Source organism: Paramisgurnus dabryanus, chromosome 5 (assembly GCF_030506205.2).
Source record: "Paramisgurnus dabryanus chromosome 5, PD_genome_1.1, whole genome shotgun sequence".
In the NCBI taxonomy this organism is placed as follows: Eukaryota; Metazoa; Chordata; class Actinopteri; order Cypriniformes; family Cobitidae; genus Paramisgurnus; species Paramisgurnus dabryanus.
In genome coordinates, this window is record NC_133341.1 from 19,999,021 (window position 1) to 20,024,705 (window position 25,685).

General features: G+C 37.6%; 1 long non-coding RNA gene across 1 annotated transcript in view; it reads right to left on the reverse strand.

The window, feature by feature from the left end:
• Positions 1 to 3,621: 3,621 nt before the first annotated feature.
• LOC135732281 (uncharacterized) overlaps positions 3,622 to 25,685 on the reverse strand; it is a 40,506-nt gene continuing 18,442 nt past the window's right edge. The window contains exons 3-4 of the long non-coding RNA XR_010526728.1: positions 4,463 to 4,586; positions 3,622 to 4,126 (exon numbers count right to left, since the gene is read on the reverse strand). This is a non-coding gene — a long non-coding RNA (uncharacterized lncRNA). The remainder of the gene's footprint in view (positions 4,127 to 4,462; positions 4,587 to 25,685) is intronic.

Below are 25,685 nucleotides of genomic sequence, written 5' to 3' on the forward strand. Positions count from 1 at the left end.
TGGTCAGCAGAATGACTGAAGAACAAAAATACAGTGAAATCCCAAATTAAACAAAAACATTTTAACTGAAATTTAAATAGGTGCCTAAATAACTTAAATGCATTTATTAATGTTAATGTTTACAAGTAAATGCATCTGATCTCTGACGCTACGAAGACATTATTCATTGAAACAGGAAAAGAGAAATTATATTGAAATACTCGAAACGTCAAAATATTCTGCATTTTATGTCTGTGTTCAATCCCCCCAATTATTGAAACTAAATAATGCCAATGTGTACGCAAATAGCCAGTTTCCATCCACATGGACACGCTTGCACATGTAGAGTATCGCTGAATCAAGCGGAAATTGCACTAAACCTGACCAAAAATGACTCCATTGTCAAATACAACAACCACACCTATTGTAAGCATACACCAGTACTAAATCTTACCAAACGGAAAACAAAATAAAGACATTTACCGAAAATGTTGTGCAAGATAGATGTGCCATAAACAAGTACAAGCACTGGCACAGACTACAGTATCATGCACTGAGATCATTTGTCTGACGCAGTGACTGCAGCTGGACTTGTGGCACACTGCAGATGCAGCTTTTTAAAAATTCTGCGTAAAATCCTAACACTATTTATTATTTCTATCAAGTTACAAACCACCGTAATATGTTTCCACATTTAAAAACTAGAAAATAAAACATTTTATCATAGGTTTGTCCTTCAATATTTAATGCTAAAAAACAGAATTAAACTTCAAAATATTCGCCCATGCAATGTTTTGCGTGCTTTGATCACTAGTTGTTACTTATTAGACAATGCAAATGCTTAAATTTTTTAGAAAATACTTATTCCCGTATAGCTATTTTAATAGTCAAGGTGCAACATTAATGAATTAAAGTACAGTAAGTGCACAGCATCATGGTATGTGAACTGATAAAATTGAGAATAAGAATTCCATCAAGAGTCAACAATGTTCCAGTTTCCAACCTCATAATAAAATATAAGCAGGTACACCGTTAGATATGTTTGCTCTTTGATATAGAATCTTTCACACATTCCTACTACTGTTACCTTTATAACAAAATTTACCCTTCATTCGTGAACCAACTCACAAGCACAAAAGCTATAAATGTGTTTTCAAAGTAGGAGAGACAGACGGTGGAATGGACAGATAAAACCCAGATGGAAATAGCGAAAAAGATAAGGCTTGTGCAATTTTTATGTGTATAGTAAGATATGTTTTTAGTGTTTCAGAATGTTAAACACACTGTACTGCAGTGGTTCTCAAACTGGGGGGTGCAAGATGGTGCCAGGGGGCCTCAGTTTTATGACATTTTATAAAATGTATTAGTTTATCATAAATTCTATGTAATTAAACCTAAGAAAAATATAGCTACCAACCAACAGCAGTACATTGTATAATTTAATACGTTTTAAATTCTAAGTTTGAGATTGCTTTATGTCATGGGTGCGATGAGATACATCGTACACTGGAGGGAAAGTTAGAGAATCACTGCTGTACTTTAACAATAACATTGCTGTCGTTTGATAGATATCTAACAGTGCACACTATATACTGTTTCTCATTAAACAATACATTATTATGGGGTTTTGGGACTAATTCAATCTCACAGGATTAAAACAGATGCACCAAATATCAAGACTATGACAGTAGTATGTTGAATCCTGTTGATTAACAAGTTATAAGTTATGTACAAAATGTATTCACTTGCCATATAAAATACAGATTACAGACATTTTTCAGGTGAAAAAATCTAATAAAATCTTACATATGAAATTCTGTCAAAAACATTTACATCAACACAGATTCCACATTTACACTGATCATTTTATAAGTAATGCTGTTAGCATGGCAAAAGGGCATGGGGTGCATTGGTTTTATGCTTGCTAGCATTAGCACTGTAGCTTGCACAGAGCAGGGCGCCTGCTCGGGGAAAGCTAGGAGGCTGTACAGTTATCTCCCATGTTGTAACTCTAAACTATACAACCTACTACCTCATCCCGAGACATCGCTGTAGAGTATGTAATAGGGAGGAAAAGTAGATGTCTTATTTATGTTATAACTTGTCAAAAATAAGACAGCAATAGTGAAATGCATTTATAGGTGCAAATGCATTTAATGCATATTGCACCTATCCAAACTTTTTCGCTGTTGAACAAAAGTTTAGTGCCACTTACTCATTCTTTTACCACATTTTGGAATCATAGTAAACCATTTATAACTACGGAATAACAGTAGTAATGCAACTATAAGAATTATGGTGACCCCAAAACATCCAAAAAAGCACACTGATCTTCAAAGTGCCACAATTGGCTTAGAATTAGCAAAAAAGTACTGTTTGCATTTTATTGAGCAGCTTCTTCAGAGATTTGAAGTTTTTTCTGCATTCCAAGTACCTTCATTTGTTTTTAGTATTCGCTCTAAGTCAACCCTTTCCGAACTTTTTTTTAAGATTTTAAACATTAATGTTTTGTAATGAAAGAAATGAGCAAAGTCAGCACAATTATATTTTTCAATGACAGTGGCTGTTGCATTCACCTTACAGACACATACCTATAGACACGAGCTTGTGCACAGAGTCATCACAAGTTCGGATCTACGGGTTTGTGGCAGTTGGCATCGTTGCACTGCGTCATCTACACCCACTCCATGTTTCTGTTTATACCTTCATTAGAGACCAAAAATAATATGCACTTCACAACAACATGTTAATGCTTACAAATGACTTAGCATTTGCTGACTTCCCTTTTAATTATGCACAGATTTAAAAACTGTAACACAAAATTTGACAGAAACCATGATGACAGCAACGGAGAGCCATGTTTGAAAGTATTTTGGAGATGCAATGGACTGCCAGGTAATACATTACTAGGTAATAAGAGGATGTCATTATGTCACAAAAAACTAGATCATGAAAAGTAGATAATGTAAAGTACAGATGAATTATATCATTAACGAATCCAGAAATAGCGATTATTGGTTTTCTTAAATGTGGGACGTTTTAACAGTTCTAAAAAAATATGAAAACTAGAGTACAGGTGCACCACGCAAAATGAAAATATTTTGAAAATATAAAAAAGTATAAGCAAATTTAGCTGTCAGTTTAGTGCTGAATATCGAAATCAATTTACGTCAATTATGAGAAAATATCGCTAAAACTCTATATAGTAATAAATCGTAATGATTGCGCGACTCAAACGTGAAAAATTTCCAAATATTTTTGCAAAATAACTTACAGTTCCCCAATAATTTGATGTAGAATTTGGTGTTGGGTGTGGTTATATAAAATAACATTAAAACTTTGTTTAAATTATTAAAAAACTGACGAGAAAAATCGTTAAAACGTCTAGCAACAGTTTTTGCTATGAATTCCTGGCATTCCACTTCACTACCGTTTTAAGAAATACCCTTCAAGGTCAGCTTGAAAGACACAGGTTGTGTTTGCTGTGACCAGATGAGGCACCTATTGTCGCTACTGTTGGATCAAATATGCTGCAGTGGCTGACATTTGAGAAAAAAAGCAATAGCAGCAATTTTTAAGGAAACACTTCATACAAAAAAGCTTTTTATTCATTTAGGATACACGCAACTTGTTTGAGAAACATTCAGCACTCCTAAATCGTAAAAAAAAATTTGTAATTACCTCAAATATAATTGTTTTCTAAAGACTTTTAGTTTTATATTCAAACATAATATATTGCGAACATCTTACAGTGTATATTTAGATGATCAGTTACTGCCAGTTAATGTATAGAAATGTAAGATCCGCATCAAGGATCCGCATTGAAAGTTGTAGGTGCAACAAGCTGCATTTACAAATGTCATGATTCATGTTTAGTGCCACTCCCTGAGGGAGGAAACATTATTTTATAATAATACAGTAAAAGCTGTTTTAGCTATAGTTACAGATATCTGCATTATAATTTGACATATTTCGATATGGAGACGCATTTTGTTGCATCATTAAACATCCCAAAAATAAAAGAAAATAACCTGGTTGTGAAACGATAGCTCAAATATACTTTGATACAGTGTCACATTTCAAATGTGTTTCCATGGCATCTAAGATTGTAGAGAGACAGTCGTTGTTATTTCTTTCCATTAAGCCACTGGAAACCAATGAATGAATTGAGAGTCATCAAACAGCAAGTGAATACAAATATCTGGGTACTGCTATTGACCTACAGTTATTCTTTAAATTACGGCATTTAGATTTTTCACGTTGTTGTTAAGGAAAAACAGAACTTGGAAAATTGCGGATACGTAGCGTTTGGGACAGTTAAATATTTCGCTTAATTTTATAGTAATGCTGACAGCTATTATGACAAACAAGCAAAAAAACGAAACCCATGGACGAGATGCGGTTAAAAATATTCTGAATTAGTTCTAGCTGAAAAAAGACTCAAAGGACGGATAGAGAAAAAGGCCAAAAAAACACAGCGTACCGGTGGAGGAAGACTGTTTCTGGTGCTGACCAGTTCGTTGTCCATACCGGAGTCAGCCTACACCTGGCGGCAATATGGAGTCAGGCTTGGGGTGCAGCTAGGCCAATTCCACTGCCCGAAAAATCTGGAGCAGAAGAAAAAGACAGAAGCACGTTAGAAGGAAGTTGAAAAGCGTTCATTCACGCAAGCGAAACATTAATACATAAACACGTCCCGACATGAATGAAAGAACACACAGCACCTACAACCTTGAAAGAAGCCAAAAACGGCATCCCTAGTTTAACCGGAGGAAATCGCCAAGTCACTGACAGGCAACAGAAAAAACCCTGTCCCCTCTTTTGCCCTCCAGCGTGGCCGGTCCTATCCGTATTTACCGTGAGAAAAAACAGTAACCCTCAAAAACGGGTCAGAAATTGCTCCATGGAAAAGGGAGAAGAGACGGCGTAAAAGGTCGAATGCGGTGAGATGTGGTCGAGGAGGAGCTGCAGCACTGCCCTGGCTACAGGGAGAGTGGAATTTGTGACCATGCAAAGGAAAGGGTGGTGTTTTCTTTTTTCTTTTTTTTTTGGCGCTTCGCTGTGCTGGGGTTTTTGGATCTCAGCAGGGTCCTTGGCTGCAGTTCTGACTCCCCTTAGTGGTGCCAAAATGCGGACGTTTCCCTTTGTCTTTAACTCCCGTGCATAAACTAACTGATGGGCGATAAAAAAAAAACAAGGAACGGGAAGAAACTGAAACAAACTGACGAGAGCCATGAAATAAAGCAAAAACGTTTTAAAAAGACAGCAAAAGTTTGTGACGGAGACCTGTAGCTACAGAAAGACAGGGGTACGGCGTAATGCAAAAAATAACAGAAGTTATTTTTTTGAAAGACGAACTCTCTAAAGAGTTAAGATTGAAAAGGACTGCTTTCACACCACATGTCTCTTTCTGCAAATATGCCATCTCTCCTTCTACGCGAGCAGCACGCTCTCTCCCTCGCTCGTCTACTCCTCCCTCCTTTTTCATAGCCGGCATCCAATCCAGAGAGAAAAAGAGATACACACTTTTTTCAACCTCATCAAAATGGCAGAGACAGAAAGTTACAAGCAAGAGAGAGAAAGAAAGAGAGGTGGAGAGAGCAGCGTGGTAGGGAGAGAGAGAGAGCGAGCGAGAGACAGCACCGCTCGCTGTCCTGATCTGGAAATACGACAGGCAGTGGACTCAAAGCTGTGCCGATTCCCTCCCTCGTCTTTCTTTTGGAGGCACAAACTCCCTCAGACCAACATAACGACACAGCGCAAAAATATTTTTGTAATGCCCGCTGATCTCACCCACTGCCCGCTGCAGATGGGGCGCTGTGCCCGCCATGCTAATCGGATGCAATTAATAGCATTTTGTCTCCGTTTCTGTCTATCCATCTGTCTCTCTTTTTGCCTGTGTCTGTCTGTCTGCATGTCATGGTCCCCATATCTATTTGCTTGTTTACAAGGCTGCCTAATCCAGGCATTGGCACAGTCTCTCCAATGCTCCCTTTCAATGTCTGTGTGTTTGCGTGTGAGTCAGTGTGTCAGTTGGTCACAGTCTGGCTGGCGTTCAGCCGTTCCCCAGACAGTGAAACATATTTGAGTGCTATTACCTCACTGCCACAAAGACCCTTTTCACCTGAATTATTCATCATTAACCTGACAAAAGTTTATTTTTGTCCCTTGCCTCATAAATAATAAAATTCTTGATGTTGCATACTTTGTATGTTGTTACCGTAAATTTTCATAACCGAATTTTTCATAAACATCTCCATCGTTTTTATATGGATCATGTTCAGGAATTCATTTTGTGCCTTACTGTCTAATAATATAGTAGTACTTCTATGCTAGTTTAATGTCAATGAATTAGTCGAACATCTGCTTACACACATATAATATAATGAAATTATCTTTAGAAGAAGGGGATAGAAAGGCTTTCTGAAGACCTTTCCACAACCCGCTCCTCTTGAATCAAAATGAGCAGATTTGACTTTCAGGTGTCTGCCAAGCTTCATTGTCTGCCCCTTGTTTGCCCTGTGCCCGCTCTCCTCCTCTCCAACCCCCTCACCCTCTCACCCATGCCAAGCTATAAGAGTGGGCCTCCAACATAAGGGTGAACAAAGAGGGCATCAGATAAGGGGTAGTGAGGGTGAGGAGAGACAAACGGAATGAGTAAAAGCATTTGTTTTTAAATTTATAAATATGTGATGTATAAGCCATATGAAGCATCAACGAATTGAAGGTAAATATATCAGTTCAGTTCAGAGATTTGAAGTCATAGTAGCAAACAAGGATAATAACTAATCTCTTTAGGTCTCACCTTCTGTTTAGCACAGTTTGTTCTCATACACATCCTTAATGTTAGCAACCTACTGTACACCTTTTTCTAAGTAACCCTTTAAATATATGTTTACAGTCAAGAGGGGCAGGTGCTACATATAGACACAACCCAAATACAAGGTTTTCACTTTTAAATGATCAGTCCTAATTCATCCTTATTACATTACTGGGTGGGTAGTGTGCTGTTTAGTGTAGAGCAGGGGTCTTCAACCTTTTTGTGAGCAAGGGTTACCACAATGGAGAAAACAATCTGGAAGGCTACTTTTTTGATATAGTACTCAAAACTTTTATTTACTTGTTGATTTACATTTTATTTTACTTGTGGATATGTTTTATCATTGTTTAAAATATTAACATACATAAAAGAAGCCAAGCTAATATAAAAATATGTAATAATGTTAAAATTTAGGCTATTAATAGAATGTGCTTTGACGGGGAACTCACAGACTCTGTGCGGGCAACCTGGTGCCCGTGGGCACCATGTTGAAGACCACTAGTGTAGAGTGACTAAAATAAATAGATAAGTACACACACTGTTACAATGTGTATAAGAATACAGTTATTTAGAGAGTGCCAATGTAGACAGGCACTATTTAGGCACTATGCAAAACAATGTTCAAAAATAGCCCAAATGTGAATTTCCTTTTTATTTGCCGCTTTATAAATGTATTGATGATTACAGTATCTTTCAAAAGTGTATCTCTGTCTGGTACTCGTCAGTAACATGATTCAACCACTTTGTATTTCAAGATAAAATACATAAAGGCAAGTGCTAAAAGGTCAGGAATTTAAACCAAAATTGAATCATATATAAAACAAATATCCATAAACCACCAGCCATATATCACTCATCTTTAGACAATTAAATAAAACTATTCTTAAAACATTTTCCTGTGGATTTTCACCGACAGGTTTGAAAAGCAATGAAATAATGAGACCTTTTTTAGCATTCTCACTAACAGACCACACAGTGTTCACCAGTTTGGCTTTAAAGCTGTATACATTCCCAACAAGAGGGCAGGTTCGGGACTAAGCACCGCACTTAAGTGCAACTATAATCACTCCATAGCGCATTATCAGCTTCAACAGTAAGAACAATGTTGTGTTGTGCTCAGTGGTTCGGTCTGTTTATGGTGACATACCGGTAAGGTCTTATTGGTTTTCAAAGACAGAGTCTTGGCAGTGCTTCTGAGGAGTCAAATCCTCTGAGGTCAAAAGAGAACACCCACTCAGCACAAACACGGTAAGGAAAAGAGACCCAGATTAACTGATAAAGAACAAAAATTATGAATCCGCTCATGAGAAGAATAAGCAATGACACTGGTCACCAATTTTATTAAAACCTCCTGGGTCTCATCAACTGACCCGCTATCTACGGAAATGACATGCAGCATGTGCTATATGAAGAGTAGACATTTTTATGGAGTCGTCTAGTCTTGCTAAAACACATTATTTATATCTCATATGACACAGATACATCTGTTTTTATATAAATAGTATTTAAAAGTCAATTTGTTTTGATATAATTTGCCTAATTATTTATTAGAAACAATAAATAAAATAATTTATAGTAAGATAGACAACAAAATGTAACAATTATGCATTCATAAAACTTAAAAACAAAAACAAAAAGCAAATTTGTGTTTAAAAGCAATTTATAAAAAAACTTGTTTTTGTCAAATAAAGGGTCAAGTTTCAAAAAAGTGATCTAAATTATAAATTCTAAATTTGTGTTTATGTGAGACAGCCTTGAAACTGGAGCATTTCTCTCATAGTGGTTTCAGGCAAATAAAAACTTTCATCAGATTGCAAACTAAATTAATAATATTACTAATATTATTAATGTTTAAAATATTATGTTTATTTATTTATTTATTTTTTAATAGATACCATTTTGTTCTTTTTCAGTCCTGCTAAGCCACAAACCACCTGATATGAACATGGTGGGAGGATCATACTTTTTGTGCAATGTGTCTATTAAAAATGATGAATTCATAACCTGAAACATGAAAATAAACTGTAGTATTTTTGTTTACGAGATACAGAAATACATGAAGATGCATCATACCTTATAGAAAAATTAACAGATTGTTATGTTCTGCTTTCCTGCACATCATTGTGTTTTTTGACATTTATAAAGAGTTTGATTTCTAAAATAAGGGTCAGCTACCAATATATATAACAGGCCTAAACATTTCTGAAATGGTGAAATTGTCATTCTGTATTGAATTCATCCTTTGCGTTTCCTTCTTCCTGGTTCGTGCTCTCATCTCTGCCTGATATTCTCCTCATGTGCTGCTGCGGCACCCACACTCCAGTCCTCCCTATTTATCTACCTCTCAGATACACCGTGTTGTCACTGTGATCCATTCCCAGAATGCATTGCCACAAAACTCGACTCAATGGCTGGCATTTCAGAGATTCCATTATTTTATGAAAGTCAAGACAGTGTCAGTCAAGCGGCGGATTACTGACATAAACCACTAATCTCATCACATTGTCATTCAGTACCTGAGCACAAGCACTGGTCGATGAACGGCAGGTACATTTCATTCCAGTGGTGCACTATAATAGTGTGTAACTAACAAAAGATTTGATCAGCAGCGAAGATGACGCACCATTGATCAGATTAGGCTCATATTATTACATCTAAAGTATACCCACAGGAGAGATGGCACTTCAATTGCTTTAAACCAACAACTCAACAAATATTTACAGTGTGTGCAATAATTACAATACTGCATAAAGAAAAGCTGAGTGGCAGTTTTAAATTTATGATCAACAGTACAGCACATAAAAGTTTTCACCATGACTTTTACTTACTGTAGCTCTTTGTACTTCTCCCTATACCTGGTTAAACCCCTCTTAAACCCTTAGCTCATGCCATGAAAAAATCTACACTAACTGATATCAACTTGCAACACTGACAGGTGGTAAAAAAGGATGGAACAAAAAGATCTGCATAAAAGGCATGGGACTGGCCTTGGAAAAATTTTGGGGGAGCTAATTACGATATTAATCAAGCTTTAATTTCAATTCATCTCCAGTAACCATCACACACCCTCACTAATCATGGGAGCAGCTCAGCCAACTACACAGCATTAACAAATCCCAGTCCCACTGCAGGAGAGAGAGGAGTTGATGAAGAAATGCATACTGTCTGAGTGAAATCAGACTGACTGATGCCTCTCATCCAACCAGAAAATCAGCACAACACTGACAGAGAATACGATGAATACAGAGAGGAAGGAAAGGAGACTTCGGAAGGGGTGATGGGGTTAGATATATGGCGTGTGCCAAGGAAAAGTAGGAAGGGGTTTTATATTGGTGTGAATATTTTAAAGGCTGCACATTCGACATTTGCCACTGAAAATATAGTTGCATTAAACCCTTTTGTTACATCTTCATTAAATCTGAACCTGTTGAATCAGTCTTTACAAAAGCTAAAGTTATTGGCAAATTCAGCTTTCTTTATTTATTTATAATACTCCTGTCATCATTTGCACTGACTTTGCTATTGCATTATTAAGTGATTATAATGGATTTGCATGTAACCTGTGCTTTCACAAAAAAACAACCCAGCTTGGATTAAAATTAAAAGAATAAGCAGAAAAAAGAACGACGGAGAGAGGGAGAGAGAAATCTGAGTAGGTGGTTGCCTGGGCTCAAGGGGACACAATCTCCTAATTCATCTCATGCCAGTTCCTTTCCAGAGGCCATAAAAAAGATGTCTCAGTAAATTTTAATAATAATATAAAAGCCCCTGTGGCCTCAAACTTTGGCCTCGCTTGTCCCCTCTCACTTTTGAGCAGACGCTTGAGCTCAGCTTTGACTGAAGAGTAAGAGAGTTTAGGAATGCCCATTGTCTGAGGCAAGTGCCCCGCTCTCTTTTTCTTTCATTTTTACTCACTCTGTTTTTTCCTCTTTGCTTAGCATGTCTTCTCTTCTCTCCTGTAACTACCCCATCTCAGTGCCTCATATCTCTCTCTCTCTTTCTTTCTCTTTGTCTGTCTCATCTTTCTATCACTGTGTCATTCTTAGAAACAAACTCACTTTCTCTCCACTCTCTCTCTCTCTAGCTCTCTTCCTATTTAATTTACTCCGGAGGAGAGTGGTGGGGGCAGCGCCATGGTTACCTGGCATCGTGCCATCTCATTACACCGCCAATTGATTCTGGAGCACCGCCACATCCATTACCCCTTCCCCTCCCTCCTCCAGCCCTCATTCACTTGCTTACCCCCTCCACCCCTAACAGTCAACCTCCCATTATGCTGCTGAGACTGTCTGCAGTGTGGTCGGAATATTGAGCACCATCTCGCATAGACGCAGACGCTCATGCCGTACGCACGCTGATAAAAATGAGCCTATCATACCACTTTACTAATTGGGAAGTTTGGAATTTGATCGATTGTTTAATTTGCTGAGTCACAAGCGTGAAGTGGCATCTTTGCATTTGCCCGTGGTGACACCGCATGCCGTTCGGTGCAAAACATGTTCAACATGTCCCATAGGGCACTTAATTTAGTTAAACGTTGCGTTTTTAACTCCTTATCTTCAAATCAGATAGAAGCTAAAAGATCATGTGACTGCTGGTTTGGTAAGATATTGATTTCCCCATCAGGCTCTCTCACTCCAGTTCCTTCGAACACGCCCATTTTCACACATACACACATTGCAAGGTCTCTGTGTTTTTTAGGATTTGCCAATGCAATATGTCAGTTTGTGTTAAAGTAAATATTTAATCCATCAGGAACTGACTGGGTTGTGAAAAGCAGACATTATATACTTAAACACAGCCAGACTTGAATGCTAACAAATTAAAGTTAGTATAAACCTAAATATCTTTACAATATTGACTGTCAAAGATTGAAATCAATGATTGATATTAACTTCTAATCTCAAAATTTGATTATGAGACTTTAATCTGGATTTCAAAGGGTCACGTTTATTAATGGTTATCATAAATTATTGGATTTATGTGCAATAACATGCAAATAAATCACTATAAGACCAGAAAGATGCAACAATTTTGATTTCATATTCATTTTAATAAAGGTTCAATTAAATGCATACGAGTATGGTGAGGGTTAAAAATCTTAATGTGTTTTAATCAGTTAAAGTACAAAACCAGTCAAGCTGCATATATACAGTGATTTAAACTTAAGACGATCTCAGAGATCTGTCTCATCATTTATTTGCTACCGTCAGAGGTCCTAAACTATATTCTAGAGAATGTGGTAGAGCTGTAGAGCCCAAGCTGAGGTGGGCCTCCCCAATTGGAGGCCCCTTTCCTGAGCTCAGCTCAGGTTGTCTGAGGACACGGTGAACCGGGCCACCCGATATGAGAGAGAGGGCCCTGCTAAGGGGTCTGTGAAGGACGCAGTGCCGCATCTGGAACTCTAGGAATCCTGTAAGCCTGCTCGGCATGATGAAAAGGGGAGGGAGAAGGACGGGCGCGAACTGGTGTCCAGGGGGAGCAGGATTGGTCAGTTCAGATGGATGGCTGGGGGGAATATGGTGGTTGAGCGAATGAGAGTAGAGAATAGAGATGAGAAGTTAGAAAGAGAGGAAAAACGATAAAGAGGAAGGGAAGGTATTTATCGGCATGCATTAAAGGGGCTTCAATATAGAGATTAAATACTACTGTATGTATCACAACACCCCATAAGTTACTAAGTAGGTTGCTGGGAGAGCTAGCCCCTCCATTCGACTAAACTGGGTTCAATTCACACCTACTTTTCTTATTAGTCATTCATAACAGTAATATGAATGTTTGATGTTTAAGCCTTCACGATCTCAGTTTGACCACCCGTGCCTCTTTCTCATTCTTTTTTCCTCCTCCCTCTCTTTCTTTTGTCAATGCTAGGAGTATATGAATACCCTCACTGTGAGACTCTCTCTCTTGCTGTTCACACACTGCTCGGCTCCACACAGGGATGCCTGAGTGGTGAGGTAAGAGGGCACTATACCTCAGTGAGCCAGAACACTCGTTCGCGCACACAATCGCACTGTGCGGCTCTTTCGGAATCGCTCACACGCACACACAACAGTTATATTTGCCTTTATTTGCCTTGAAACAATCTGTAAGAGCACACTATAAACGTTGGACCTTGCACTTTAATAACCGAAACAATGGCAAGCACATGCATGATAAATACGTGAATATTTAAAGATTTGAAAACTATGATCACACACGCGTTCACGCACAAAGAATGAGTCATGCAGTGATGAAAAGGCAGTCCTTTCAGAATGAACTCTCTGAGCTATTCTTCATGTCCAGGAGCCCATTCTCCTTTATCAGGCTCTGACAGATTTCCTTTTCAATAAAACCCATTTAGACACCCAGCACTGGCGTAACGTCCAGCGTTACAATGCAGCTACCTTCTTAAGTGGAACTCCCTCTTTTGCAATGATCTGAGACCAGCTGCCCCCTACTCCAATCTTAAACTTCAAAAAAAAAGAGCACAGGAAAATCATCCTGTCTGGAGACTCATATATACACCAGCAGTGTACAATTAATGCCAGTGATTTTTCTGTGAGAAAACACAGCTGGCCCTTAGATCTGTATTAAAAAGGGAAACAGAAAAGTTGAAATAACTCATAACAAGTGGTTGCATTTAGTACTACTGCATGTGACAGGCCACAAAAGAACAGTAACTTTAACATGAATGTTATCTCATGTGGTCTATAATAACCATTGACAAGCCCAACTCTATTTCGAAATGCATAGTGAAGCTACAGTAGCCACTATAGGACAAACATGTCATCGTCTGAGACAACGTATTAACAAAACTCGCTCTATGGAACAGTTTGTCCGTGTAGGGATTAGGGCTGGGCAAAAAAATCGATTTTTCGATTAATCGTTTTATTATACGTGGTCGATTCAGAATCGATTCTCAAAGAGCAGAATCGATTTTTTCCCCCATATTTTTTCCTGCAAACAATGAACGTAAGATTAACGTTAATCAAATTACTAGTCTTCTTCACTAGATGTCACCCTCTTTTTTGCCTTGCACAATGTTACCAAGGAGCCTGTCATTCTTTCATTCAGTGCTTAAAATGGCGGTTTTAGGTGCTTCATCGACGTTGATGCCCCCTTAACATAAAAGTAAGAGGTATGGAAGCATCCTGAGAACCGGAATCGAAAAATGAATCGAGAATCGGAATCGAATCGATTTGATAGCTTGTGAATCGAAATTGAATCGATCTGGAACATCTGAATCGATACCCACCCCTAGTAGGGATACTGTAGAAAAATGGCAGCGCAAAATGATGACTTCCATGTAATGGGATTATGTATGTAGATAAAAATGGCTCATTCTAACGTAATAAAAACAATACTGTTCATTTTGTAGGGTCATTATACAGTACACGATTGATAATATAGTTATGTATATTATAGGGCTGTCAATAGGCTAAAATATTTCATATAGATTAATCGCATGAGTTCATCGCGATTAATCGCAAATTAATCTCACATTTTTAGCTGTTCTAAATTGACGTATAATTTAACAGTTTTCAAGTTTTTAATGCTCTAATCAACATGGATTTGTACAAATATACTGTTTACGCTATATGCAAATGTATGTTTACAACAGCCTGTTTACATTTTCAACAGAACCATCAGCCATAGTTTTATATATAATTTTCCCATTAGAAGGCCACCTTATTTTTCCATTTCTGTTGGCTGCATCATTTGTGACCTGTGAGGGCAAATTGAGTTGGGATGAGCAAATTTTCAAAATATTTATTTATATTTTAACATTAAAAACTTCAAAACAATGCATGATTTGTTGGAATCTGACAAAACATGACAGAACTACACCTGTTTATGCAAAGCAAAAACAATATCAATATACAGTATGTTAAATATATGTTTTTCTTCTATGGTTTAATTTTGACATTGAGACAGACCGCTTTAAGATACTAATGCAAGAGTTTAATATAATGTTACACAACAGATACGTTTCCTCAACAGTTAACCAAAGATTCACTTCAGATATAACAGATTATAGGTCATACCTGCATGAATTCTTGTCAAAACAGATATTTTTAAAACTGTAATTTTGTGAAGATGTCTATATATAAATATCGGGGTTGCGCACTCGTGCGTTTGTGTGCATGCTCTTCAGACATCAGCGTCAGGAAGATCGCTTTTGAGTCTTGTCACTCTTAATAACTCGTTTAACATCAGGTCCTGAACTGTATCTCTCTTAATAATTATTTTAACATCAAGCAAGTCCTGCAGTCTATTTTCTATAAGTTCTGCATGCTTTAAAAACGAAACCAAAAAGTGAATGAAGACGCATCTTTGCTTTAGATTATGGATTTGAGACGTTACACCTCTCAGGAAACGTACAGATAAAGATAATTTTAGATGTTTAATGACCATTTAGAGAATTTGATTTGTTGAACGAGAGTTTAATGTTCTTATTTTTATGAAAACCTCTGACTCATCTAGACAGCGCGGGTCACTTGCTGCGTCTCAATGAGGGCTAGACCAAGGGTCAAACAGAAATTGCATGTTGCGTTAATCGCGCGTTAATAAAATTAGTGGTGTTACAATTAATTTGCTTTAACGCATTATTAACGTGTTAATTTTGACAGCCCTAGTATATTATATTGCATGTCTGTCAAAAGATTATTTTAAAAGCCACACATTGCACCTTTAATCATAGCGACTTACAGTGCATTCAAGCAATACATTATGATCAGTAGGTGTGTTCCCTGGGAATCAAACCCACAACATTTGCATTGGTAACGCAATGCCGTACCAAACAAACAAGTTATGGGTTAAAGTAGAGAGAATAGTTTCTGTGCATGTCTAGAAATGAATGAGTCTTTTGGGGTGGGTGCCAATCATTTCATCTACCAAGGCAATCAAATACTTTTAGTACTTACTACCGAAGCGTTAGGACTTTATGGCTTACTCACACATGACCTGCTGACTGGAACATCTGAAAAACACAGTGATGTGTGACTGTCTCATTCAGATGTCCTAACTGTATCAAATCTTCCAGCCAAAACTTTTTTTTAAATTTAATAAAGTCACCATTTCAAGCTTTCAAGTCTTTTTGATAGATACAGAGCCGTTTTGAAAAATGCGACCCTGGACCACAAAAGTCATAAGGGTTGATTTTTTGAAATTGAGATTTATACATTATTATATAATTTATGTATGGTTTAGGACAAAAATTGTAAATCTGGAGTGGAGTCTGAGGTTGCAAAACAATCTAAATATTATAATAAGTTAAAAGTTTTAAAGTTGTCTCAATGAAATCATTAACAACTGCATCCACTTACAATAAAGTTTTTATATATTTACAGTAAGAAATGTATAAAATATCTTCATGGAACATGATCTTAATATCCTACATAATATTATACAAAATATCCTAGTGATTTTTGGAATAAAAGAAAAAAAACTATAATTTTGACCCAGTCAATGTATTGTTGGCTGTTGCTACAAATATTCATGTACCTGTGCAACTAAAGACTTTCCAACATTATATTTCTAGAAAAAACTTTTACATTTTCAGCTAATTCACTTTTTAATTTTGGAGTGGAAAATAATATCTGTATAGTACTTTAGCTCTTAAAGGGGACATTTCACAAGACTTTTTTAAATGTTTAATAAAACCTTGGTGCAGAGATGGGACCAAGTCACACATGTGCAAGTCTCAAGTAAGTCTAAAGTCTGAACCTTCAAGTCTCAAGTAAGTCCCAAGTATTTTCTTTCTTGGGCAAGTCAAGTCAAGTCAAATCACAGGCTATGTCAAGTCAAGTCAAGTCCTGTAGTAGGTCAAGTCAAGTCCAAGTCAAGTCACGTATATTACCTTATTTTACCTGCAGAATCTGATCTTAATAAAGTGAAAAGACAAGATATAACTGTCAGTAAATTACAATAATTTGGATTTGCACTGTAAATACTCATGTTCAGTAAAATACATCATGGAATCAAACAAAATTGTAACTTCGTAAAATTATTTATTTATTTAATTATTCCCAACAGTTTGAAATGCTTTAAATTTTCAACATTGAGTCCATAAACCAAATAACATCTTAACATACAACAGACTCCTCTCTGAACACCTCCCTCTCTCAAGCACAGTTAAAATATACAACATTAAACATTGTTACATTTCTCCTCTCTCTCTCTCTCTCTCTCTCTCTCTCTCTCTCTCTCTCTCTCTCTCTCTCTCTCTCTCTCTCTCTCTCACACACACACACACACACACACACACTTACTCTCTCTCTCACACACACACACACTCACTCACTCTCTCTCTCTCTTACAAACATACTCACACACGCACACGCACACGCACACACACTATCCATAAGTCATTACCTCTTTTACAAGGTATTGCACTTGCAAAATATAAGATTTGAGAGGGTCTTGTCTGCAAGCCGAGCACGATGTGGCCTCATAATGATCCCACCATGACTGAAGACCCTTTCAACTGGGGCACTTGAAGCCGGCACTGAAAAAGCTCTCATTGCAACAGGGAAAAGTACAGGTAGTATACCCCTGTTTGCATCCCAGAAGGACAGACAAGCCTGCCCACAACAAAGACTCAAATAGTTATTTAGTTGTGTCTCTGGGTTGGTGGTTGTGTCCTGCTTGGGGCGTTTTCTGTATGAGAATAAACCAGTGCTCTCTTCCTCCTGGTTTCCATTTCCAACCTCTTGGAATACAGGACTCTGGGATGTTGTGTTAGGTCGCACCTCACGTAGAATCAGATCTAATAAAAACAAAGACAAAAAAGTTAAGTGAATTTAATTTAAAGGGCAAGTGTGAAAGCCCATGATTGTTAGAAAGGGGACTTCATCATTCATTATTTCACAGCTCAGTTTGATATGCTTGCAAAATCAGCTCTAAAAATGTATTATATTATTATTTATAGAACTGCTGTGAATTTAATTTCCATAATTTGATAATGGTGATATGCCTAACTGTATATCATGTAAAAAAAATCACTGACCTTTCACCATGTCAACAATTTCATTCTTTATGTCATCAGTGACAAGCACATCATGCTGAAGCCACATCATGGAGAAAGCTGGGTCCAGGACAGCTGATCTGATGTAGAGTGGGTCAGCAAATGGCAGCTCTTCTCCTGATGCTGCTGATAACATTTTAACATTTACAAAGATCCCCCGGAATCTTTTCTTGAGAGAGCATTGCAGGCTATGGATCATGCTTCCCAGGAAGCGCACTTGCTGTTTGAGTTTTTCCAAATGGTGGTTTAGTGACAATACACAGGGGAGGACAGAGCTGACCGTCACAATCTTCTCTCCCTGAGTAAGATCGGTGGCCTCGGCAAATGGCTGTAGCACATCACAAAGCTCTTTCATCAGATTCCACTCCCTAATTGAGAAGACCAGCTCACTGTGGCCTGTGTCCTGAACAACACTGCACAGTTCTTGATGACTGAACGAGAGAACTGCCTTGACTTGGCGGAGAGTTGAATTCCACCGTGTATTCACAGCAGCGGGTATCCCTCGCTGCCCAAACTTATCTTCAAATGCATCTTTAAAGGTGCTGGATGTACGCAGGAGAGAGCTCAGTTTGGAGCATTTTGCAAAGGTACTGTTCATGATCCGTGCATCCTTGAGACCATCACCAACAGTTAACTGCAGCGTATGGGCAAAGCATTGCTGACGTTTAGGACTTCCTCTGTTGATCATGCGGTCCACAGTCTCCAATTCAGCTCTGGAGAGGTCTTCCCACAACTCTGCATCATCCAGATTGTCGTCATCATTTACTTCACCATCTTGCTCTTTTGGAAAACAAACTGTAAATGCTCGCTTCATATTGGCAGCATTGTCACAAATAACAAAGTCAAGTTTTTGTCTGATGCCATATTCATCACATATGGACTCAAAGGCTTCTGCTATCCTTTCTCCTGTGTGAGTTCCTTTGAATCTGTTACAGGCAAGCAAGTATGATTTCAGCTGAACTCCCTCAGATGTTACCAAAACATGGCCAGTGACTCCCAAAAAGCCGCGCATTCTCCGGTCTGACCAAATATCCACTGTAACGGATACATGATCTGCACAAGAAAGAAGCTCTTTTATTTTCTCTTTAGTCTCTGCAACAAGGGATTCTATCTTTAAAGTTATTGTCCTACGACAGGCAGGCTGGTACTTGGAGTCAGCCACAGACATGAAGTGTCGGAAATGTTCATTCTCAGTGATTGAAAGAGGCATGCTACATCCTATCACCAGGTCTCTTAGAATGGCATTTGTTATGGCCTTCTGTCTTGGATGATAAGCTGCATAGGCTTCCTGAGGACGAGACTGGAGGAACTGGGAAATTGCAGGCTGTGTAGCATCAGTGCAGGCGTTTCTTGCCCTTTCATATTCTGCATATCTGTGAAACAGAAGAAAAAACAAGAATGGGATGTACTGTATGGTCGGGCAGACATGAAAACATTTTATATGGTTAACAAAAAAGTTGTTTGAGGCTTTTTGTAGTTTTTATTCACTAATTAAATATTAGTATATTTTATTTCTTTTTTTTATTTAATACAAATGTTATATCACTGTCTTCAATAAAATTTAATCTATCAATTTATGGTATTTTTGATTTATTTACCTCTAGAAGTACCAAATTGCCTTATGTAAATTATGCTTATTTTTTATGCTTATGTTATATGTAATATTTCTTTAACTACTAGGGGTGCAATGGATCACAAAACTCACGGTTCGAATCACATTACAATTTTTAAGGCACGGATCGGATCATTTTCGGAACATTTGTAAAAAAAGAACATTTGCACATTAAGTAGGGCCTAAAATTATCATTAGGTACAGAAATGGAATCAAATAAATCATAACACAGTCTTTATTGTATAAATTAAATATAATTATTATTTTTAGAGCTTCAGAAGTGATTTTTGTGCATAAAGTTAACTGCTCACTTTAGCGCGTTTTTGCAGTTAAATTCAATTGTTTAATCACTTGAATATTAACATTTGCAAACCTTTGAAACATGTGCAAATTATAAACTTTCCCATTTGCATATTAATCCGCGAATCACATGCGAGACGAACAGTGGGTGATCCGTTGCAGCACTACTACCAAATAACCAGATAACAATAACAAATTGAAAAGCACTTACTGGACAGAATGAGTCTTCAGATGACGAACGAAATTGGATGTTGTCATCAGGCAGTCTGAGATTTGAATTTTGCATGTTTTGCAACACGCTGTTCTTCTTTTTCCATCCTTTGAATAATTGTTGAAGCCGAACGCGATGACCCTCGGTATCCCTCCGGCTGACATGTTGATGTGCTGTCTGATCTAAGTGGCGTGGTGTGCGTAGGGTACGAAAGGGCGTGACTGATGATAGTGTCGTGATCCAGTCACGAAAACTTATTTCTGGGATTTTTGGTTTGTTAGCTGTACACTCTGTCACACAGCAGCTTTATGCATTATTCTGTTTTTGTTATGAAATGACAACAAATGACAAGGAGGCGGCCTCTCGCAATACAAAGTCAATGGAGACGGTTGGAGATTGTTTCCCCATGGTGGGCGTGGTTTTTAGGTTATGACGCGCTGCGCTTTGTCTCTATTCAGCCTGCGCTCCAGCTGGGTCAACTTTTTTTGTTATAATTTCAGTGTTTCCGCTATATACATTCAACCGTGGCGGCCCGCCATGCCTAAAACATCCCCGCCACGCCTTCGGTTGTGGATAGAAGGGATACAGCAAACGAAATCTCGCCGGAAGAGCACTGTTTATCCTAATCCTTCACCCAAACCCAACTCTAAACACAAATTTTCACAGGATTGTAGGATGCATTTGTATCTCATTTTGTCAGAGCCGCTGTTTTCATCCTAAAAATCCTACCTCCAAATCTAATCCTAAACTTTTCAGCATTTTCTGTATCCCTTCTAGGCAAAACCCACGCAAAAGCTCGCAAAATAAATAAAGCTACCGAAATGTCTGCCCTGCCAGACTGGCTGTCTTAAAGAAATAAATTCCTTTCTGGATTCGCGTTGTTCACTCATTTATAAATAAATCTCCTAAAATATCATAATTTCCCCCATGGGTTTAGTTTCATGCACAAATAGATTTAATCAACAGATTATGATTAGGCTACATCTCTGTTTTGAGAAATAATAATGAAATAAATAAGCCTACACGAAATATGTTATAATTATCAGATTGACAATTAAAAAAGTATTTGAGTTGCTGTTCTTTTTTTGTGACGCGCTGTTAAACCAAAGCAGCAGAAAACACGTCATGTTTTTAATGATTTTAAATAAGCACAAGGTTTTCTCCTTATTGTGAGTTTACACGAATAAAAATACACAATTTACAGTTTCGAATGTTATTTTACTTTTATCTGTATGGCAATAAATTTAGGGTAATTTAAGTTGCAAGGTCATCACTCGTATGCTGTTCACAGGCGCATATACACGGACGCAGCGCGGGGCTGCATGCGAGAAATGACATGATTAAACTTTCGATTTAACATATTACGAGTTTTTTGGACATTCATTTGGAATCACTGTACTCATATTATCAACTTATCTGGCCATTAGTTATTCAGAATATAGGCTATAAGCGCAGCGCACTGCTGACCGCTCAGCTGGTCAGGTGTGGAATAAAATGTTGCTGATGTCGGATAACTGGTCGGGTGTTCTGTCAATCACAGCGGTGCGGATTATCAAACAGGACTGTGCGTGACTTTGCTACAGCTCTGTAACGCTAAACACGAGCACGAACTTGCACACTACATTAAAACTACAATGAAAAATCCGTATGAAGCTATAAAACGTACGTATTTTTTAAGAAAATACAGTTTAGATCAAACATAGAAAAGCAATATGCTATAAATATAAAGAAAAGTAAATGACAGCATGAAAATGATAAAAAATACATGTTAGTTTACTGTAGCCTATTTTCTACATTAAAAATAATAATGTACATTTATAATCATCATGGGCGCCCCCTGCCGCCACAGCTGGAAAAAATCCTAGAGGAAACACTGAATTTATATATTTTATATTCAAACTGAAAACATGATTTGATAAATACTCAAGTCATTCAATTCATCGTGTCTCAAGTCAAGTCCCGAGATTTTAACTTCCAAGTCCAAGTCAAGTCTCAAGTATTTTGTTTTTTGTCAAGTCACAAGCCATAAAAATAGCGACTCGAGTCGACTCGAGTTCAAGTCACCAAGTCACAAGTCCCCATGTCTGCCTTGGTGTCCCCAGAGTACGTACTGTATGTGAAGTTCTAGCTCAAAATACCCCACAAAAAAATTATTATAGCATCTTAAAATAACCACTTTGTAGGGGTGAGCAAAAATGTGCCGTTTTTTGGGTGTGTCCTTTTAAATGCAAATGAGTTGATCTCTGCACTAAATGGCAATGCTGTGGCTGAATAATGCAGATTAAGGGGCGGTATTATCCCCTTCTGACATCACAAGGGGAGTCAAATTTCAATAACAATTTTTTCACATGCTTGCAGAGATGGTTTACCAAAACTGAGATACTGGGTTGTTCTTTTTCACATTTTCTAGGTTTATAGAAGCACTAGGAACCTAATTATAGCACTTAAACATGGAAAAAGTCCGATTTCCATACACTGAGCACTACACTAAGAGGTTTCTTTATATCATGACAGCCAATATGAAGTGTCATTGTATGTTAACGAGCTGCATGAGAGGCTAAGGTAAGAAGGATGTAATACAGATTTGGAATGACACGTAGTGCGTAAATAATTTTGATATCACTTCTTGGTGAAATTTTTTTTTTAAGCAGCTCTTAACACTGAGCCCTCATCATCACTGAAAGGTTTCTACTGTATATCATGAGCAATTGCATTTACAATGTATGAATCTTGCTGTGGTTATAAGAGCCACTATGAACAAGAAAACACAGGGTGACGTGTTTGAGTTTTATAGCAACGCTCTAGTGCAATACATAGAGTGTGGATGTAAATAGAGGCCACTGACACACAATTTCCTTACACTTTGGAAAACATAAAGAGAACCCATATTTGTAAACCAATTTAGCATTTGTTAGTAGACAGTGATTAAACACCAGTGTGGTCAGTGATTACAGTACCACTTTAGGAGCTTCAGTCTGTAGTGGTGTTGACCAGACAGAAGAATCAATTTAAGAGTGTGTTTACACAGGGCTAGAGAGCTGTAATGTTTCAGAGGAGGAGCAGAAGTGTCTGCTGTTCTCCTAAAGAGCCTCAGAGAAATTTTGGGCAAAACAGGCCTAACTGTGACAGGGTCGACTATGACAGGGCCATTGTCCCTTAGCAACAACACAATATATGTATGTCTGTAGGTAGGTAGGTAGGCAGATGAACAGACAAACAGATGGACAGACAGATACTGTAGGCGGCAAACAGACAAATACAGTAGATGGGCAGATGAATGAATGAAGTGATAGACAGACCCCTTTTACTGTTGCAGGTAGTCATTCAGGTGTCATTTAATCCTAAATTATTAAAGCTTATCGGTTCTTGACAGGAAGTGGTCATTACCAAGGGCACAAGAAACTGCCCAACCAGATGACCAATGCTATCTTAAATGCTGGATATGGTCTGAGAGTCGGAAGGGCTATTAAATCAGCCGGGAATTGAGTCACCACTGGTAACATCCACACCCACTTCCTACAGCATTACAGGCCGATTACGCACCTTAAACAGCAACTCATCGATGACCTTTAGACCTAATTCAGACCAGAGGCATTGGATTAACCCACTCACTTGACCTATCATCACATTTGAGCACCAGAACAAGAACTCCCTGAAATCATAGTCACTAGACAAACTGGGATAAATCTAGAAAATTTGCATTTAAATAGAAAATATAAAATGTATATATTAACAACCCTTACAGCCATTAGATTTAATTAAATGTGCCACATAACTTTTATTTCATTTTTTAGTATAAACTAAAAATCGAAAACTATATTGTATTTCGGAAGAGCACTTAGTTTGCAGCACTTCGACTGCATGTCGTGAATGTGTTAACATTTAGCCTACCCCTATTCATTCCTTAGGATCCAAACAGGGATGAACTTAGAAGCCACCGAACACTTCCATGTTTTCCCTATTTAAAGACTCTAACATTAGTAGTTACACAAGTAAGTATGGTGGCACAAAATAAAGGTGCTCTTCCGCCATACAATATAGTTCTCATTTTTTATCCGCTTAAAAAATTGCCAAGTTTTATTTTGTGCCACCATAGTTACTCGCGTAACTACTCATGTGACATTCTTTAAATAGGAAAAACATGGAAGTGTTTAGTAGCTTCTAAATTCATCCCTGTTTGGATCCTAAGGAATGAATAGGGGTAGGCTAAATGCTAACGCATTCACGACACGCAGTCGAAGTGTAGCAAACTAAGTGCTCTTCGGAAATATAATATAGTTTTCAATTTTTAGTTTATACTAAAAAATTTAATAAAAGTTATGCGGCACATTTAATAAAATCAAATGGCTGTTTGATAGCTGTAAGGGTTGTTAATATATCCATTTTATATTTTAGCTAAGGAGCAGCATGAGGTTAAAGATGAAGTTATATAAAACATTTCTCACATTTACCTTAACAATGGAGCTAATCTACACTAAATGTAATGCTTTTTTATGTGTAGATGACGTTCATGTATTAGATTTACACTTGCCCCTAGGAATGCATTTTTTAAGGGAAAGCTGTTCTTAAAAAAACAAGCAACCATGTAAGGCTTTATCTCGTGTAAACCACATAACCATGAAAATTATCTTGTGTTCAATGAATGAATGATTATATTGTTTAAAGTATGTGTGTATGTGTAAGACTTGTCCTGCCTCTCTTTATGAGTCACTGAGCACTTTCACTGTTGGCTCCTACTGAACAATGTGATTACTCCAGTTGTCATTAGATAGACCGATTTACACTGAACACCCAGTGCATGCGTCCTGAGTCATATCCTCTAATACAAACCCGCACACATACCTCATGTCTGCTCATATATTAGACTGAGTCATATCCTCAAAAAACACACATATTTAAACAAGCACGCTCACATCAAGGCTGGCCCAAACACACATTCACGAAAGTTAAAGAATAATGCTAAGGCACGCAAAAACTCATCCTAACTCCTCTAATTAAGCAGAACCTCATGTGTTCACACCAGTAAATATCTACACACAAGCAAGTACATACACATTAGGCCTATGCCACATAGCAGAAAAATACAGTTTTACAATATTTAGCATTTAGCATGTTTTACCCAACACCCAAGGCCTAGTAGATTTAAAATAAATAAATACAAAAAGTAAACATTGTCAAGTTTAAAAACTTAAATTTAAATAAAGCTGTTTTTCAGTAAATGAACATGAGGAGGCATTTTAATGAATTCTAAGCATGCGGGTGTGTTGAACTTTATGCAATGCCATAATCCGATCAGTCTGTGCAATGCCATGGGACGTCAAACTCTTGCTCGAGCAGGTATTGCTTTCCTTTAGAAGATTAACTTCCTAATAACCTTTGACATAACCTCAGAATGTGGCGACTAAAACTAAGGCCCTATTTGACCTGCAATGGAGTGCATTGTCTACAGCACACAGGCACAATCTAAAAGGATGTGTCCGAATCCACTTTTGCTATTTTAATGACTAGACTGCGCCTAGTGTCTTAAAGGGTTGTTCCTATTCTCGTAATGAGTAATGGGTGTGTTAAGAGTCTCATCTCTCTTTAAAAGAGTCAGTTGGGCTCGCGCCAGGCCGATTCCCTGTTTAGATGGCGGAATTTATGATCTGAAAAACTAAGAGGAGGAAGAAGACCACCAGTTTTAGATCGATTTATATTAAATTTTTTATTTTTGCATTAAAACCTCTCTAAAAGTCATTGACTTTCAGTCATGGAG